The sequence below is a fragment of the Biomphalaria glabrata genome, chromosome 6 (assembly GCF_947242115.1).
Source record: "Biomphalaria glabrata chromosome 6, xgBioGlab47.1, whole genome shotgun sequence".
Lineage (NCBI taxonomy): Eukaryota > Metazoa > Mollusca > Gastropoda > Planorbidae > Biomphalaria > Biomphalaria glabrata.
In genome coordinates, this window is record NC_074716.1 from 33,247,722 (window position 1) to 33,253,765 (window position 6,044).

Genomic DNA, 6,044 nt, shown 5'->3' on the forward strand with positions numbered 1-6,044 from the left:
GGTACAAAGCTTCTATCAACTCAATCTGTCTGTCTGGTACAAAGCTTCTATCAGCTCACTCTGTCTGTCTGGTACAAAGCTTCTATCAACTCACTCTGTCTGTCTGGTACAAAGCTTCTATCAGCTCACTCTGTCTGTCTGGTACAAAGCTTCTATCAGCTCACTCTGTCTGTCTGGTACAAAGCTTCTATCAACTCAATCTGTCTGTCTGGTACAAAGCTTCTATAAACTCAATCTGTCTGTCTGGTACAAAGTTTCTATCAACTCACTCTGTCTGTCTGGTACAAAGCTTCTATCAGCTCACTCTGTCTGTCTGGTACAAAGCTTCTATCAGCTCACTCTGTCTGTCTGGTACAAAGCTTCTATCAGCTCACTCTGTCTGTCTGGTACAAAGCTTCTATCAGCTCACTCTGTCTGTCTGGTACAAAGCTTCTATCAACTCACTCTGTCTGTCTGGTACAAAGCTTCTATCAACTCAATCTGTCTGTCTGGTACAAAGCTTCTATAAACTCAATCTGTCTGTCTGGTACAAAGTTTCTATCAACTCACTCTGTCTGTCTGGTACAAAGCTTCTATCAGCTCACTCTGTCTGTCTGGTACAAAGCTTCTATCAGCTAACTCTGTCTGTCTGGTACAAAGCTTCTATCAGCTCACTCTGTCTGTCTGGTACAAAGCTTCTATCAACTCACTCTGTCTGTCTGGTACAAAGCTTCTATCAGCTCACTCTGTCTGTCTGGTACAAAGCTTCTATCAGCTCACTCTGTCTGTCTGGTAAAAAGCTTCTATCAACTCAATCTGTCTGTCTGGTACAAAGCTTCTATCAGCTCACTCTGTCTGTCTGGTAAAAAGCTTCTATCAACTCACTCTGTATGTCTGGTACAAAGCTTCTATCAACTCACTCTGTCTGTCTGGTACAAAGCTTCTATCAGCTCACTCTGTCTGTCTGGTACAAAGCTTCTATCAACTCACTCTGTCTGTCTGGTACAAAGCTTCTATCAACTCAATCTGTCTGTCTGATACAAAGCTTCTATCAGCTCACTCTGTCTGTCTGGTACAAAGCTTCTATCAACTCACTCTGTCTGTCTGGTACAAAGCTTCTATCAGCTCATTCTGTCTGTCTGGTACAAAGCTTCTATCAGCTCACTCTGTCTGTCTGGTACAAAGCTTCTATCAACTCACTCTGTCTGTCTGGTACAAAGCTTCTATCAGCTCACTCTGTCTGTCTGGTACAAAGCTTCTATCAACTCACTCTGTCTGTCTGGTACAAAGCTTCTATCAACTAAATCTGTCTGTCTGGTACAAAGCTTCTATAAACTCAATCTGTCTGTCTGGTACAAAGTTTCTATCAACTCACTCTGTCTGTCTGGTACAAAGCTTCTATCAACTCAATCTGTCTGTCTGGTACAAAGCTTCTATAAACTCAATCTGTCTGTCTGGTAAAAAGCTTCTATCAACTCACTCTGTCTGTCTGGTACAAAGCTTCTATCAACTCCCTCTGTATGTCTGGTACAAAGCTTCTATCAACTCACTCTGTCTGTATGGTACAAAGCTTCTATCAACTCACTCTGTCTGTATGGTACAAAGCTTCTATCAACTCACTCTGTCTGTTAGGTAAAAGATTTGTACACGTTATTTATCTCACATCCATTCTTGGATCAAGCTGAAATTTTAAAACACAAGAATCAATAAAAAAATTAACCAATTAGTTAATAAACTTTTGGCAATTGATTATTTTGATTTGGTAAGTTTGGTATCTCAAACAATGTGTACTTGATTGAAGTGGTGGTATATGCTGATTGAGTCTCCTTTATAGGTCGTCGTCTGAATCTTAGTGAACATAGCATGAAAAAATAGGACGAGACTATAGAAACTATAGATAACTGTACAATCTTCCATATTCACAGGCTTTCCACTAGTGGCGCTAGCAGAGTGGTTACCGTGTTGGTAAGGCTTGAGTCATGAGTTCGAATTCAGAGGTCGTTCCCTTTTCTTTTTTATAAATACCTTTGTATTGTTAATCTAGATCTATTATAAATTTAATTACATGACTGATCCAAACTAATTGATACGACTATGCTTAATATAAGCTTGTTTTTTAAAAGTATTTAAAAAAAATATTTTCTTGTTTTAAATTGAGAATTGCGTATGACTCGTTAGTACTTGTTTAACCCTTTCACCCCAAGCACAATGAATTATTTAGTATTTAAATTTGAGACTATACTACTAACAATGTCTACTTGCATATAAAAGTAGATGCTTTATAATGGTTTTTGTTTGTTAAGTTGTTTGTTTGTTTGTTTGTATGTATGTATACGATAACCCAAAAGGCTTGTTTTTTTTTTTTGCTTCTTTAAAAGCATTTTTTTCCTTTGGCTTTTTCTCTTTGAGTCGACTTGATCTCTGGCTAAGTTTTTCAAAGCAGTGATAATGACGGTTTATTGAAGAGCTAAGATGGCAGCCTCTTCCCCTCACAAGAAACGCAGGCCTGTCTTAGTTTGCTATGGCCTCAGCCAATTAGTAAATGAAAACCTATTTTTTTTTTAAGGGTGGGAAGAAAGAAATCTGCCTGTGACGTCATTAGTCACGTGATAGGCTAATTGAAAGGATATCATTTTGTTTTAGCTTTGATTTTCTCTTTTAAATAAAACACTCTGTCTGTCTGTCTACTGCCTGTCTGTCAACTGTCAGTCTGTCAACTGTCAGTCTGTCAACTGTCTGTCTGTCAACTGTCAGTCTGTCAACTGTCTGTCTGTCAACTGTCTGTCTGTTTACTGTCTCTATCTATCTATCTATCTATCTATCTATCTATCTATCTATCTATCTATCTATCTATCTATCTATCTATCTATCTATCTATCTATCTATCTATCTATCTATCTTTTTTTTTGTTAACTTAAGATTTCCGGTCCTTGTTTGAGAAGTTCAAAGGCTTCTGAAGAAATTGCGACAAACTGTTGACACATCTTTCGCTCCAGGTGAAATTTTGTTTTGTCAATGTCGCTATAGCACTATCGAGATTGATTTCAATCTGAGGATTCAATAGTTGGGATAGCGACAAAATTCATATTCACCTATCACATTATGATATGATCATATCGGGTGATTGTTTTTTGAACTATCACGTCCAAGGAAGAATAAATCTCAACCCGTAGCTCGTTCTTATGTCTTTACCTTTTTCGCTTGGCTTTTTTTTTTTTATTGTGGCCAATACGTCTTTGGTGTTCTGCACTAACCCTCAGATCAGAGCACATACTTTCGTTAAAGGTAATACTGGCTTCAGTGTTACCCTTCTGACTAGTAGTTATCGATGTTTTTAATGTTTTCCATTTAAGTGTGCAGTCTCATAGTTTTTGGAGGTAGACTTACCCGTCGTTAATTTCAGTTCATTCAGGGAGAAAATTAAGACTGAAGAGCAACTAACAATCCGCCTACTTAAGAGAGTTTGCCTTTCCAATTCTTCTTCAACACGTTCGTGATGCCCATTGAGGGCTAGATTCTGCTTTGAGAGAAAAGGAATGATATCCAAGATTCTTTACATTATTAGATGTTTACCTTTCATCCCTGCCGTCAACCATTTGAACCAGAGAGAACAATTTCTCTGTCTGAGCTAGCACTAGGAGCGCCATCCAGACTTAGCAATAGTGAGCAACGTTCATAATATTAACAGAATGGCAAAATACATATTTTTAAAAATCAAATACAGTAGTTTATGTTTATTCATGTATGTACAATGAGTGCAGTTTTTACTGAGAAATTTTATTCTCAGTTTGATGCCCCTCATCACTTGATGCCCGTGCGGCCTCACCACCTGCACATGGCTACTTACGCCACTGATATATATATATCATGGGCGTAGCCAGGATTTTTTTTCGGGGGGGGGGGAAATTATATATATATATGTGTGTGTGTGTGTACATAATTAATCTTTATTACATTCTGACCCTTTCGGAAGACGTTTATTGTGCCCTAGAATAGGTTCTTCCTGGAATTAGTGAAAAACTTGTAGACTCCCCGCCCTTGCTAGCAAGTGGGTCTGGGGGAGCGCTCTTCTTACTGGCTTAGACCCTCTGGCGCCGTTCGGCGCATTTTCCGGCAAGCTGTTTCCGCAACTCTTATTATGCGTAATTCATTTTGTCGGAAAACATGTCCCGCAAAACCTCATGCGATGCTCTGTCACAACCTTACTAAGGATTCGACTCCCAGTTCGGCATATGATTTATTTGATTTAGACTCGATCTCTATAACTGACTCCTTAAATTTGTCTTAGCCATCTTTGTTGAGACACATTTAGTGTTTTTCAATTTCGACTATTCACATTTTATTAATGGAGCCCAAGCCACTGGTAGAAATGTGTAACGTCTCTTGACTACGCTCTTGGAATTACATGCCTGTATTTCGCTTTAGATTTTATATCGAAAAGGAAAGTTGTATCGTCAAAATCATCTGTTGAGGGATTTTAAACTAAGAAATCTCTGGAGATTTTTTTTTTTTTTTTTTAATTCAAAACCCCATTTAGCTACGATCATAGAATTTGGTGACTGTAGTTTGCTTTAAAATAATATTGAAGAAAGAGGTTTCCAACTCAAAACGCTCTGAGGGGAATTTTAAACTCAAAACCATCTGGAGGGGTTTTAAACTTTAAAGAAAAAGCCATCTGGAGGAGGGGTATTTAAACTCAAAAACCCCCTATGGCTACGCTCATAGCATTTTGAGTGCGTAATTTGCATTTTTTTTTTTAATATTGAAGAGGTATTTTTTAGCTTCAAACCCCGCTGGCAGGGGGTTTTAAACTCAAACCCCCTTTGGCTACGCTCATAGATTTTATAGTGCGTAATTTGATTTTTTTTTATATTGAATAGGTACTTTTTTAGCTTCAAACCCTAACTGGAGGGGGGGGGGACGGTTAACTCAAAACCCTTTTGGCTACGCTTATAGAATTGTGAGTGTGTAATTTGTTGTTTTTTTTATATTGAGAGGGGGTTTATCGTAAATTTTGGAGGCGGTTTTAAAGTTAAAATCTTCCTTAGCTGTTTTCTTGGACGTTTGCATTTTTTTAGTTTTGTTTATAGAAGAGGGGGATTTAACTGCAAAACCCCTGGTAGGGGTTTTAAACTCAAAACCTCCTGGTAGAGGGATTTGTATCTCAATACCCCCTGATAGGGTTTTTTTAAAATTCAAAACCCCCTCAGCTGTGCTGTGGTAAGCGATGATTTAGTATTAAAATCTCATCTAAAATAAACAAAATGAAAGCAAAAATCAGTCACTTAATTTCGTCCCCCCCCCCGCAGGGGGGGATTTCATTTCCGGGAGGGGGGGGTTGTATAATTCATTTACCCTTTTTATTGCTTTTATTTTTACGCTATAAACACATTTGTTAAAATTTATAGAAGAGTGATAGTATAGAAATAAAAACATCTTTAACTATGAAATTAGGAGGTTCTAATAGGCGCTAAATTTTTTTATTATTTTATATTTTGGTGACAACATTAAACAATAGATCCAGTAGCCTTTGTTTCTTCCACTATTAGAGTGATATGTTCCTTGGTGTAGAAAGTCAACATTTCTATTCATGTATTAGAGTGCCATTGTTCCTCATGTGTTAGATTGATATGCTCCCTCGTGTATTATAGTGACATGTTCCCTTATGTTCCCTACTGCATTAAATCGACACTATCCCTCCTTTGATAGTAACTAAAGCTCTGCATTTTAGAGTGGCATGTTCCATTATGTCTTAGTGTGACATGTTCCATCATGTCTTAGTGTGACATGTTTCATCATGTCTTAGTGTGACATGCTTCATCATGTCTTAATGTGACATGTTTCATCATGTCTTAATGTGACATGTTTCATCATGTCTTAGTGTGACATGTTTCATCATGTCTTAGTGTGACATGTCCCATCATGTCTTAGTGTGACATGTTCCATCATGTCTTAGTGTGACATGTTTCATCATGTCTTAATGTGACATGTTTCATCATGTCTTAATGTGACATGTTTCATCATGTCTTAGTGTGACATGTCCCATCATGTCTTAGTGTGACATG